Source organism: Elephantulus edwardii, unplaced genomic scaffold (assembly GCF_000299155.1).
Source record: "Elephantulus edwardii isolate Elephantulus edwardi_28Jun2011 unplaced genomic scaffold, EleEdw1.0 scaffold00138, whole genome shotgun sequence".
In the NCBI taxonomy this organism is placed as follows: Eukaryota; Metazoa; Chordata; class Mammalia; order Macroscelidea; family Macroscelididae; genus Elephantulus; species Elephantulus edwardii.
In genome coordinates, this window is record NW_006399888.1 from 6,563,946 (window position 1) to 6,577,790 (window position 13,845).

Genomic DNA, 13,845 nt, shown 5'->3' on the forward strand with positions numbered 1-13,845 from the left:
CACCCTCTCCAGGACAAATCTGTTTTTTCTCTTATCAGTCCATGGTATGTTCAATACCCTTCTCTAGCACCACAACTTAAAGGCATCAACTCTCCTTCTGTCATCCCTTGTCATCGTCCAGCTCTCTTAAGCACAGCAAATAATTTCAAAGACTATGGCCTGGGTCAGGTGCATCTTAGTCTCCTGACTAACATCATTGCTCTTCAGTACTTTGGAGAGGTCTCTCAACAGCAGCCTTTCCTAGTGCAGTTCGTCACTTTTATTACCATATGAAAAAATATTTCTGTGTTTCTGAAAGTATTTCTTTAGTATTTGGGTATTGTTTGTGTTATGTGCTGTGGAGTTAGAATCTAATAGCTGACTCTCCAGCAGGTTTTCAGAGGCTGTAAATCACATAGGTTGAGATTGCCTATCTTTCCCATGGAGCAGCTGGTGGGATCAAACTACCTGCCACACACTCACACAAACACACACAGGACTCAAACTCATTGCCATTGAGTTAGAACCCTTCAGGAGGTTTCTAGGGTCAGAAACCACACAAGAGGAGATTGTTCATATTTTTCTTACTGAGCTTCTGGTGGATTTGAACCACCTCCGCTGGGTTAACAGCGCAACTCCCTACCATGACTTCTGTATATAATGCTTGACAACAAACACAGTGAGGCTGTTAGGATAAAATGAGTTTTGAAAACGTATGTTAAAAATATAAAAAAAGTCATAGAATATGAAGCTGGAATTGATTGCAAAGAAGTGCTTGGCCGATGTAAGCAGCCCAAGTTCTACTTTCTGCTTTTTGTAATTTTTTTTTTTTTTATCCCCACCACTATTTCTAAAGGTCTGCTGAAATAAAGGGAGCTATTTGAGGGTGAAGAGGTAGTGGTTTGAAAGAATGTTTGAGAAATTTTCTCTCCATGAACTTGCAACCTTTAATGATGCTCTTTCATTATGGAAACAATAAAGAATGAGAAACAGCAAAGCATTGGTTGGTTAATCACTTCAGTATCACTTGGAAAAAAATGGATTCTCTGTATCATCCCTCTTTTTCTATCAAGTAAATATGAAATACAAATATACAAAGTCAAAACATATTCCTTCTCTTCTCAATTTTGGGATAAATGTGAAGTTTTTGTTTTGTCTTTCTAATTATTAAGGAGCTCTGATCGGTAAGGAGTTGCACTGCCAATCCCAGGGTAGGCAGTTCAAATCCACCAGCTGGTCCAAGGAAGAAACATCGGCAATCTCTGCTGATGCAATTTACAGCCTATAAAAAACCTGCAGGAGGGTCAGTTAAGAGTTGATTCTAACTTGAGGGCAATTAAATTGGTATTTGAGTTGAATTAACAGTTAGGAGTCTTGGTGACGTAGGAAGGAGTTTCACTGCAAACTCAAAGACAAGCAGTTCAAATCCACCAGCTACCCCACAGGAGTAAGGTGAGCATTCTCTTCCCAGCCTATGAAAACTTGCTGAAGGGTCAGCTATGAATGACTCAACAGCAATGAGAGAGAGAATTAACAATTGATAGAAGACTCTTTCTGAGGAACGCCCTCCTTCACTGCATATTAATGAGTTTGCTGACCTAAATCTTTAATTGTGTCATCCTTTGGTATTCACCTAGCCTTGTGCTACAGTCTCTTCCACCAGTGACTCGAGTAACCTAGTGGATAAGACGTTGTACTGTGTGATAGGCTACCTTCTCCCACGTGATCTGTAGCCTGTGAAAACTCTCCAGAGGGTGTGCAGTGAGTTGGTTCCTGTAAAGGGCATGTAACAACAGTTCCTCCTTGGATATTAATATTGCAAATACTGTGTTCCAGGTTCTTCACACTGACCAGGGCCCCGCAGCTGAGGAATACTCTAGCTTTAGCATCATTTCCTGAGCATCCTCATGCCATCTTTCACTTTTTCCATCCTCTAAAGTAGCACGCACATATCTTTTATGAAGGCACATGCATATTCATGTTGTTGTTGTTGTTGTTGTTATGTGCCGTTGAGTTACCTGTGACCCATTGTGACCCTCTGTATGGAAGCCCTGAAGCCTGCCCTATTCTGAGCCAGTCTCACTGACTCTGACACACCAACTCCCATTGCCCCAGTTATGGTATCAATCCATCTCATCCAAGGTCTTCCTATACGATGCTGTCCCTCCATCCTTCTTACCATGATGTCCTTCTCCAAGGACTGGTCTCTCCTGACCACGTGCCCAAAGTATGTGAGATGGAGCTTCAAAATCCTAACCTCCAAGGAGAAACTTGATTTCACCCTCTCCAAGACGACTTGTTTGTTTTCTTGATAGTCCACAGTATGTTCACGACTCTTCTCTCGCACGAGAACTCAAAGGCATCGATTTTTCTATCATCCTTAATTATTATCTAGCTTTCAGCTATTTAGCAAGTAATTATATTCATGTATGTTTTCTTAAGCACTTGTTCACATACCAGCTTCAACATTTCTGTATTAAATTAGCCCTCATGTTACACATTCTGTTTTCAGAAATCAGAGCATATCAGAGTATGGAGCATATTCTAAAATGCTTTTATTGTTCAAAGATATTTCAATGATTGCCTCCAATGACAAGCCCTTGACCAAATAGATTTTCCTTGAAGTCTTTATAATTAAAAGTATGGAGCTAATGCCTTACACCTGTAGACATCTTCGGGAAGTTTGAGTTGAGTTTAGGTTAGAATGGTGATGTCCAACTGAATTATAATTCTAGTCAAATGAGTAATTTCAAATTTTTGAGGGAAACCATTTTCTTGGGTGCTGTTGTTCTTCAACCAAGGAGAAAAATATCCATTCTAAGCCAACTAATGGCTCTTGACATATATTACTTTATTCCATATAGAATCAAAGATAGTAAACACATGTGCGTGTGTGTGTGTGAGAGAGAGAGAGAGAGAGAGAGAGAGAGAGAGAGAGAGAGTGAATTGGAACTGGCAGGTTTAGAAATAAGAAATAAGTGATGAAAGCAAAGCAAAGGGCAAGGGAATTCTGGTGGCCTACTTGCAAGAAGCTGCACTTCAATCCCAGAGGTACAGGGTTCAAATCCACCAGATGCTGTGCTGGAGAAGAAGAGGCAGTCTCTTCCTATACCAATCAGAGTTGACAGTACACACACACACAATAATAAAATAAAATTTTGAAAAAAGAAAAACAAAGGACATCTAACACAATACACACTCCTAACTCTTTTCCATTTTAAGGCCTCTTGGTGAGCTAGTCATTTCTTCCAGGTATTTTAGTATTTTGGGGTTGGCAGTGAAATCGTTGTTCTGTTTATTTCTCTCAAGTTGATTTAGAGTCTTGGCCAGCTCCTATGTGCAGAACAGAAGAGTTTTCTTGTAGATCTTGTGATAATCCCCTTCTTGCCAGATGACTCTCCTTTGAGATGGCACTTTGCTACGGAAGCCCTTACAGACCACTGTGTCTGAACTAATCTTCTAGCTATCTTTCATCATCTTCCTTTATTTTGTTCTGAAATTTACAACTTTTGTTGTTGTTGGTGGTGTGTTGCGTCTCTTCCCCAAATAAATGTAAATTTTAGAAACACAAGGATCTTGGTGAGCTTGCTTCACTTTCTCCTCCAGTTTTGAAAATAGTATGGGGTTCAAGAAGCCCTTTTGGGTAAATACATAGACTTAAGTTGTTATACAGTCTGAAGCTTTTGGAAGCAGCCTTGGTGGTACATAACAACTGGATGTACGTAACAACTGCAGCAGCTCCCTGAATCTAGGTAGTTGGAATCCACCAATGATGAGTCCTCTCCTCTCATGAAGATTTACAGCCTCAGGCACTTGATAGAGGGTCGCTTTGATCAGAACTGACTCAACGGCAGTGAGTCCGAGTTTTGTTAACTTTTCTTAAAGTCAAAATTAATAGAGATTTTAGAGGAAGATACTTCCAATTGCTTCCCATGGAAGAAATCTTCTGAGAAAAGAACACAATTATAATAGACTTGTATGTCAAGGATCCCCATTTCCGGGACATTGACTGATGAAGGGGACATGACTTCATAGATTCCTACAATGAAATTGTTGAATAGATGGTTCCACTTCTTATTGAAGTCTTCTTCAATTAAAAAAAAAAGTAAATTATTAGAACACACTAGTAACTCCCTTGAAGAAAGCTATGCAGTCTCCCCCTGTAGAGATACATCATGCTGTCATTGTGGATCATCGAATTGAAAATGACTCATGACTGACCCTCCAGGGGGTTTTCAGAGGCAATACATCACACAGGAGGAGATTGCCTGCCTTTCTCCAGCAGAGGAGCTGGTGGGTTTGAACTGTGTGGCTTTGAGTTGCAGCACAACTCCTTCTCACTTCCACCAGAGCTCCCTCCATCAAGATACAGAGAAAGATCATGGGGCACTTCTGCTCTGTTCCTTGTGGTCTCTAGGGGATGGAACCAGCTTATCAACAGTGGGATTGGTTTTTAGTTTCTTTGTAAAAGCTAAACATAGCTGTTATGTTCTCATGAGGAAAGAAAAATGTAGAAATGAAACTTGACTGAGTTGAATGTGTCAGCACTGCTCTACGCTTCTATTAAAAGTGTCAAGTGGGAAAATACACTGGGTGGAGTTAGAAAAAGAATTAACGTATAGTGTAGGTCTAAAATCTGAATGATTATTCACTGAAAATAGAATGCATCTAGTGTTTCTAGGCTTATAGGAATGCTATTGTTGCTGCCATTTGTTTTGTGTTCTAGCCAGCTCCCCAACTGTACCCTAATCCTACATACTCAGTTTTTACAGGTTTGAGTAATAATCTATTGTTGTAGTCTTGCAGGATGCTTTTAACTTAACACATGTTCTAGTACTGTTCCCCCTCGACCCCATTGCATCCTAGCTTATTGAAATCATTCCATTATTCTTGCCCTTCAATCGCTTACCAGTTGGCACATCAGTGGTGGGTCGGGGGTTTTTGTGTTTTGCTTCCTGTTGTTGATAGTTCAATCTTTTCATTAAGAACATAATTTAGAGCTCTCTTGACTTCTCAATTAAGTCCTTGTCTCACCACTTTCAGACCTCTCTCGTCTTTAATGGTGGGGGACTTGTTGAGTGTATTATTGTTTTGTTTTGTGTTGAATAATGACACTGCTGTAACCAGCTTAGTCTCATTGTGTGGTTCTGAGATTGAAAACCAGATTTGAAGCCCTGAAGCAGCCAATCTGTGTGGGGAGGACCAAAACAGTAATTGTTTCCACTGGAAATACAATTCATTGTAGGCTTTTGTAAGAATTTTCCACAGGTTTTTTATTTATTTCCTGAAAGTGGCTTTTTCCTGGTGCCATTTCCCCATGTTCCCCAGCTAGTTTGAAATGCCGTTGTACTATTCTTTGATGCAGATGGCTCTGTTAAATGTGGGCATTTGACTTTATGTGGGCATAGTTGATGTGAACTGACGCAGTATGAAATAGATTCTAAATACAGTAAGTTCCGTAGTACTTGAACTTGAATTACTGGTATTGCCCACAACATCCGTCTTTTCTCACTGCCTTTCCCATATTACCTACTTCAAAACTTTTATGTCACCTGATTCTTAATCAATGACTGTATGATAAGTGGGCCAAGCAATTTATTACTCATTTTAACAGGAGAGATCAACTATATTCTCGATAAATGTGCATTTCGTTCCCCAACCAAATTATAACAGGTTACTGGACCACATGTTCTGATTGATGGTTCAAGTCTAGTGCCACAAACACTTGAAACTTATACACCAGCTTTATTACTAATCTGCCAAAGGCTTTCTATCTAAAATTTTAAAGCATCTAGAGAGAGTTCTGGTTGACTAGTTGATAGAGAGTTGCACAGCCATCGTTAAGTCAGATGGTTTGAATCCACCAGCTGCTCCATGAGAGAAAGATGAAAAGTTTCCTCCAGTGTGAAAATCCACTGGAGGGTCAGCTAGAAGTCATTTCCAATTCAGTGGCAATGAGTTAAGTTTTATCAAAGGTTTATAAAACATTACATCTTAAATATTAAAGGAACTAAAGGCTTTTGGTACAGGGTTTGTATTGACCAGCTCTTCTGGGACAAAGGATAGGGTGGCAGAGAAGACAGGCAATCTCCTTCTATATAATTTACTGCCTCTGAAAACCTCTGAGTCAGTTCTGACTCGATGATACGTAATTGTTTTTTTGTAAATAATTTTTATTTTATACTGCTTTGTGTACAAAGTTCATATAAATTGTTTTTCCACTTTCACACCAGATCTATTCCATTTTCTTTACCCACCCCTCCCTCTACCCATCAAATTGTGTGACTCTATGATTACCCCCCTGCCCATCTTCACTTCTCTGTTCCTACCCTGCCCCTCACCCTTGGATCCCCGTACATGTTTTACTAGTTATCTTTCTAATTCTACAATAATGGGCTTAGGCAGTATTTGTCCTTTATGGGACTGAAGTAGTTCACTTAGCTTAATGTTCTCCAGTCCCTCCCAACTTATGTAGTAATTTTCAACATCATTGCTCCGGCATGCTGCTTAATATTCCATCATGTGAATGTGCCACAATTTCTCAATCCATTCAGTTGTGGTTGGCCATTTGAGCTGTTTCCATTTCTTATGATGGTGAATAATGCTGCTATGATCATTGTGTACAAATCTTTTCATTGGAGAATTTCAGTAATGCGGACTATTAAACTCTGGACTACTGTACAAAAGTTTGGTGGTTCAAATCCATATAGAGTTACCTCAGAAGAAAATCTTGTTAACGTACATGAAAAAAAAAATTAGAGCCATTGAAAAACATTATGAAGTACAGATTCCTCGTAAATAAGAATCAACTCAAAGGCAACTAATTTGTTGTTTTAACTAGTAATGAAATTAACTTGTGTTCTCCATAAAATACTATTTTGAAGTTTTGAAGGATTTTGAAGCTTGAAAATGAACAATATGTCCTACCCTGCTTTGAACAAACTACTGGAATTTAAACTTCATAAAAGCACGGTCTTTATTTTGATTTGTTAAATGAAATCCTTTTGTAGAATGAGTGTTCCATGTGTATCTGCTGAATGAACGAGTGACTATCAGTGCCAAGACTGTGACAAGATCTGGTATTGATCTTGTACTGACATTTTAACTATGTAATCACTGTGGGACAAAATATTGATCAAGTTATCCTGATCTATTCCTCGAAAGAAACATGAATGTATTCAGAACAGAAAGAATAGAGGGGAGGGGTAGTGCAGAGTTCCATCAGTTGAATTTCTCAAACTTTTGTTACTTTTTGTTCAGCTATGCATGTGTCAAATGTCAAAGTTACTTGTTCATTCCTGACTTATGTGTTGGAAGAAGAAGAGATAAGACTTGGGTAAAACATCAAATATTCATTAAATGCATTATTTCTCTTGTTTTCATTCCCAAAACTTAGTTTTTAAGAGTTTTTGATGCTTTTGAAGGTAGGTAAAAGAGAACATTTTTAATTTTTTGGCACTTTACATCAAAGTACCTTTTAGACTTTCTCATACTTCTGGCATGAATCATGGACATGGCATTGAGTCCTTATAAAGACAGGAAAAATATAAGGCTTATATTTTTTTTAAAGTGAATAAAGCTATCAGTATTTTATTTGACTATAATGTAAAAAAATCTTGATTTCTCCTGCCCTCCATATTTTGACGGTTATTTGAAAAAACATAACACAACAAAACAGAGTTGACACTTTACGATGAAGCCACCAGTTCATTATGACTTCATGGCTGCACAGAGAGAGCCTCGGTGACTTGGGAGTTAGCACCCCTGATTATAGGACACGGCAGCATTTCTCTTTTTTTTTTGTAGTGTTCCTTCAATATTTTTTTTCAAGACTTTTAATTTATGTGTAAAATCAACTTTATACCAAAATGTATACCCGTGTTTAAATTTATAAGAAACTAATAAATCTTCGAAGTGGTTGTTCCATTTAGAGATTTCACGCAATAGTTGATGAAAGTTTCAGTTGCTCTTACACTGACACCAGGACTTCGTATCATTAGTGTCTGTAAGCTTTGCGATTGCAATGTGAGTAAGGATATATCTTATTATGGTTTTGAAAGGCTTGTTATTTTGTGAGGTTGTCGCTTTTTTTTTTTTTAACTCCACCATGGAGAGGAGCTTTACTGAATATATGATAATCAAGAAAAATACTGGCAAAAATAAAAATATTTCCACTACTTACACCAAAACCAAACCCACCATTATAAAGTAGACCCCAAATCAGAGTCACCTTACAAGGGAGAATAGAAATGCCCCTTATCTTTTCCAAGGCTGTAATCTTGTTAAAGCTGACCACCCATCTCTCCTGAAAAGTGCTGGATTTGAACTGTTGAACCGCCAGTTAGCAGCAGCACTGTGCCACTAGAGTTCTTCTATAGTCATAAGTCATTTCTAGTCTTTTCTTCAAATTACGTAATACAGCCACATATGCATATGAGTGTGTGCAAAAGCATATCATGTCACAAATTAGAAGTTGGGGACCACTGCACTGCAATCCCAGAGGTGCGCGGGTTTGAATCCACCAGATGCTCTGCTGGAGAAGGAGGGACAGTCTCCTCCTGTACCAGTCAGATCCAATTTGATGGTATATGCACAAAAAAATAATAAAATTGAATTAAAAAATTTTAAAAACAGAACTTGGAGACCTTATTACTGTTATCAGGCTGTATTCTTATTCTTTTTTATTATTTCTGTATTTAAGGAAAATTCTTCTATAATTCATAAATAAATCCTAGGATTGTTATAGATACATATTATATTTATATTTATATATATCTCATATCATATCTATCTGTATGTGTACACACACACACACACACACACACACACATATACGTATAAAGATTTGTTGATGTAATTATGTGCTGTCAATTGGAATTGACTCATACCTGATCCTCTGGTGGGTTTTCAGAGGCTTTACAGCCTCTAATTCAACTAAAGGAGATTGCCTGTCTTGCTTCTGAAGAGCAGCTAGTAAGTTCAGACCCACATGCATTTGGGCTGGTTGACCCTCTACAGGGTTTTCATAGACTGTAAATGACATGTGAGAAGATTGCCCATCTTTCTCCTGTGAAGTAACTTGTGAAATCAAACCATCTGCCTTGAGGTTGGAAGTGCAACTTTTTATTCACTAGGCTGCCAGAGCCAAGCATCTTTTCTCTTTGCTTTGGCTAGATTCGGTTGGCTTTCTGGAAGCTTTCTGTCTGTGCAGGCGTTAATACTTCTGAAGGACTTAGAAATCTCCCCAAATACTCGGATAATGACGCTTATCCAGGAGACTATCACTTGCTTTTCAGAAATGACTCTGAGGTGATTTCTCAGGCTGAGGAGAATTTAGACTGTTTTATAATGTGATACTGGCTGTGATTTACTTCCCTTAGACAATCCTTCAACATCAAAGTCTCAAGTCTTTCTTCACTGGCTTTCTTGAGCAGATGCATGATGCGTGTGCAGCTTCTGTGGCCAATCTGTTCTTAAATTCCTCAGAGACTAGTTCTTCAGAGAGCATCTGTGGCCCTTCTCAGCCCTAGCTGCATAGACAAACGACGTATTACTGTGAACTGTTTTGTTTTGGTTTTTTTGTTTTGTTTTAGGCCAGTTCAAAGGCTAGCACAAAGAAGAGGAAGATTTTTAATAGAATGTCTTTGAAGTGTGGCATTGGTGAAGATTATTAGTATAATATAGACTACTTAAAGACTAATAAGAAGTCAGTCTTGAGGAGAGCGCAGCTGGGGTGCTCCTGGGAGGCAAAGATTGCAAGCCATGCTTCGATACGTTATCAGGAGGGTCTCCTCTCTGGAGAAGCATGTCATGCTTGTCAAAGGGGATGAGCCGCAAAACTGGGAAGTAGCTGCAGCAAAGGGCTGAAGCAGAGACTCCATCATGAAGATGGTGTGGGAACATCTCTTGTGCGTGACGTTGCTGCGTCACAATCACGTGAGCAACGACTAACAGCCCCCAGCAAAGGCGCTTGTGGCGTTTTTACTGCTGCACCAGCCCTCAGACACTGTGTGTTGCCTGCTAATACTGTGCAGATTCACCTTTTCCTACTCTGTAAATGCCAGGAAGTTAAGTTACACCGAATTTAAGGTGGACCCACAGGCAGTGACTGACTTCTATATGAAGAAGAAATCATGCAGCTCCCCTGCCCTGAGGCTCAACTATATTACAAAGTTGTAACCAAATTATTCCCCTTCTTTATCCTGTTCCACTCACTGCGTTACAGGTTTCTCTTGAGATCTCATCCTCGATAAATCACAGGCATCAGAATTCCCGTCTCTGCTTCTAATTCTAGGAAACTCGTCTGTCATCAAAGAACTAGGAACTAACATGGAAGCATTAGGTGTCTGCTGTACCCTCAGGGTTGCTGTTGATCTCAAGGCTTGTGCTGGAAATGACCTGAAATGCTAGAATTCTCTGCCTTACCCTTTCATCGAACAGGAATTTCTCAGAGCACACTTAATTCATTTCAGCAGTCAGGAGCATTTGTATGCCCACACTCATCCAAATTATTAAAAACACAATTGTGCTGTAAGTGTAGTGGACATTTTTAGAATTTTCCTCTTTTCTTAACAAGGCCTAGTTTAAAAAGTTATTTACCCCATATTGAATAACTATCATTTGGGGCCATTAAACAGTATCAAATAGCAGAAAAGAAGAATTTAGTGGCTATTTCTAAATTTCTTTCTTTCAGTAGCTTTGCCCTAGGCATGCTGGCATTGTTGTTGTTGTTATTGTTGTGTTCCATCGAGTTAGAACCACTCTGAAGCTGAACCTCCAGCAGGTTATCAGAGGCAGTTATCGGCATAGGAGGAGAATGCCCACCTTTCTCCCATAAGATCAGCTGGGAGATTCAAACCACATACTTTTTGAGTTGAAAGTGCAATTCCTTACCACTGAGCCACCAGCACTTCCCAAGAAGCACGTTGGCTGCAAGTAATCATTATTTATTATGGCCAACTCAGTTGAATGCTAGCATAGAGAATAACATTTCATATATAGCCTGTATTACAAGAAATGTTACAGGGCTCAAGTGCATAGTGCTGTGTCATCTCAGCAATGGAATGTTCAAAAGACAAGTGAAGATTAGGAGATACTTTCCTAAATAAAAGATCTCCCTTTGAGAGATACTGATAAGCAGTATATATAACATTGGAAAATTTATTACTCATAAATTGATTGCATTTCTTAAAAGTGGGGGCAACTATGCTAAGGACTGAGATCAAGAGTGGTAAAATAAGAGTTTTGTTCCCATGAAGCAAATCAAAGGAGCTTTGATGATGTGGTTGGTAATGTGTCAAGCTGATAACCAAAAGGTTGGCAGGTCAAATTCACCACCTGCTCTAAGGGAAAATGATGAGCAATCTCTTCCCGTATAGATTTACAGAACCCGATAGAGAGCTGGACTCATCAATAATTGATCTGGTTCCCAAGAATACTACAGACTATTTTGAGGAGTGAGGTGAGACTCTGTGGTGTTAGGTAGTAAAAAAGGATTAATGCAGATCTGTAAATAACCCTTAAATAGGCGTTGAACATCTTGAACACCTGTCAATTCTGAACCAGTGATCCCAGTCGTGTCAGAGTAGAACTGTGTTCTACAGGGTTTCCAGTGCCTTTTTGTCAACAGTAGATCTCCAGGTGTTCTTGAGGCTCCTCTCAGTGGATATGAACCTTTGACATTGTGGTTAATAGACATTATTTTTATTACTTTATTGTTATTGTTATTATTATTAATACCCCAAATAACTCTCACTTTATAATGCATAAAGACTTATGGGAACTCAGAAGAACAACAGCCTTGCTGGGAGAAGAATTTTCTTCTTATTATTCAGTATAAGTTTTATGTAACTGGACTGTTTCATCTGAGTAACACAGAAAGATAAACACACATAATAAATGAAAAGACCTTCATGTTTTGATATAAGTGCTCATTTTGTAAAATATAACTTGGTTGCACAACCTTTTCTTTTTTCACCTCCCTTCACCAGTACCTTGAAGTCGAAAGTTATCTTTGATTTAGTAGGATTTTGAAAATGTTTGGATTTATCAAGTTCTGGTTTGGGCCAGGCAGGTGAAGGAACCAGATGGGTCCAAGCTCCGGGAGGAGCGGAGGTGTGGGCAGGCTGAGGTGGCCTGAGGGCAGCCAGCATGCAGGTCTAGTGCAATTGAAGCATGGCCTTGGTCAGAAATGCTTTTACTGCTGGTTTGTTTGCATTCACCATGGTGTCTCTTCCCTGAGTCTCATAGGAAGCTGTGTCCTCCCTGCATATTTGGGATTCTCTAAGAAATTCTAGGTCTCCAATACTTTCATCTGATTTAACTCTTAGCTTATTTAACAAAGAGCTATGTCTTCCTTACTGACATCTGAAGGCTCAGTTATTATGTTCCAGTTATCTCTGGAACCAAAATTAAGGGAACTAGACATGTATTCTACATAAAATTACTTGTGCTGGATACGAGGGGCTATGGGTGCCAGTGTCAAATTGTTTGCTTCCCCTCCCTATGTATCCTTCCTTACCAGATCACTCCACGCCTAGAGAACCCTTCCTACCCGTAATGCTGATGGACTTGAACTTGTGTAGTACACTGGGCAACGGAGTGGAAAGACAGCAATTTGAGCCGCTGCTTATCAAAAAATTTAAGGGCCGCTGTGTAGTCCTTCCAGGCAATCTCCTGGATATTGGTAGGTCACTTATCCAGAAACCTGCAATGAAGAGCAAAAACTACCTATAATGAATAAATGGTAGGAAGAAAAGAACATTTGTTGTTGTAAACACTGATACTTCACATGGTTTGCTAGCAGCACAATGAAACTGCTAACAAACACTCCTTCTAAGAGTTTATTACTGAAGTTGCTCCACTTCATCTGGTTTGAATTACTCTAATTCAGCCTTTCCTCTCATTTCTCTTTCTTCCTCCCCTCCACACCCCCAATATTGTTCTGAGTCTTGGCCCCTTTGTGCTGGTAACATCTGATTCAGTACATAGCCCTCTGCATCTCTGTATACTACACTCTGAATTAGCTATCAGTCTTGGCCAACTTAGTACAATAAACTTCTGTTCCCACTGAAAAACCAGGGGTGATGTTTGAAATCCCATACCAAGAAGGTTATGATATATTTCCTTACTTGACAAGCTCACTTTTGGTGAGAGAGAAAGATACATCCATAAATAACATGAATAGGAAGATAAATGCTCTAACAGAGAGGCATAATGAAATTCTGCGTGGGTATGAAACGAAGAGAAATTTTCCAAAAAATGTCCATTTTAAGAAAATTAATGCTCCCCATGAAACCCAGTTTTCGATTAATATGAACCACACTGCTATAAATAAGTATACATGTTTATTTTATAATAGGGCACATTTTATTATGTCTTTCATGATATCTATGTGATGATAAATCAGTTCCTTTCCAGAGGAAGATTTCCAGCAGGATGGATGGACAGTGCAGCGGCTGTGGGCTTAAGCTTACAAGAGATGGAGAAGTTGCACGGGATTAGGCAGAGAATCGTTTGTTCACCACAGGGTTGCTAAAAGTTGGAGTCAATTCAATGGCACCTAACAACAGTGATGAGAGGATGCATTGCTATCAGCAGGCTTGGTACTGGTTTTTGTTATTAGATTAGATAATCTAGTCTGACTCATTATGACGATATGCACAACAGATCAAAGCACTCCTTTATCCTCCCTTGCTGCATTTGAGCTTATTTTTGTAGTCATCATCGTTTTAAGCCACCTCTTGAGACCTCAACCACTGTGGAAAGCATTGTGGTGCTTTCTCAAAAAGTTGCAAATAAAGATACCATTTGATCCAGCAATTCCACTACTGGGAATATACCCTAAAGAGACCATAAATGACATCC

General features: G+C 39.1%; 1 protein-coding gene across 2 annotated transcripts in view; it reads left to right on the top strand.

The window, feature by feature from the left end:
- PLCB1 (phospholipase C, beta 1 (phosphoinositide-specific)) overlaps window positions 1–13,845 on the top strand; it is a 920,819-nt gene that overhangs the window by 453,124 nt on the left and 453,850 nt on the right. The gene's annotated exons all lie outside the window — the stretch shown is intronic.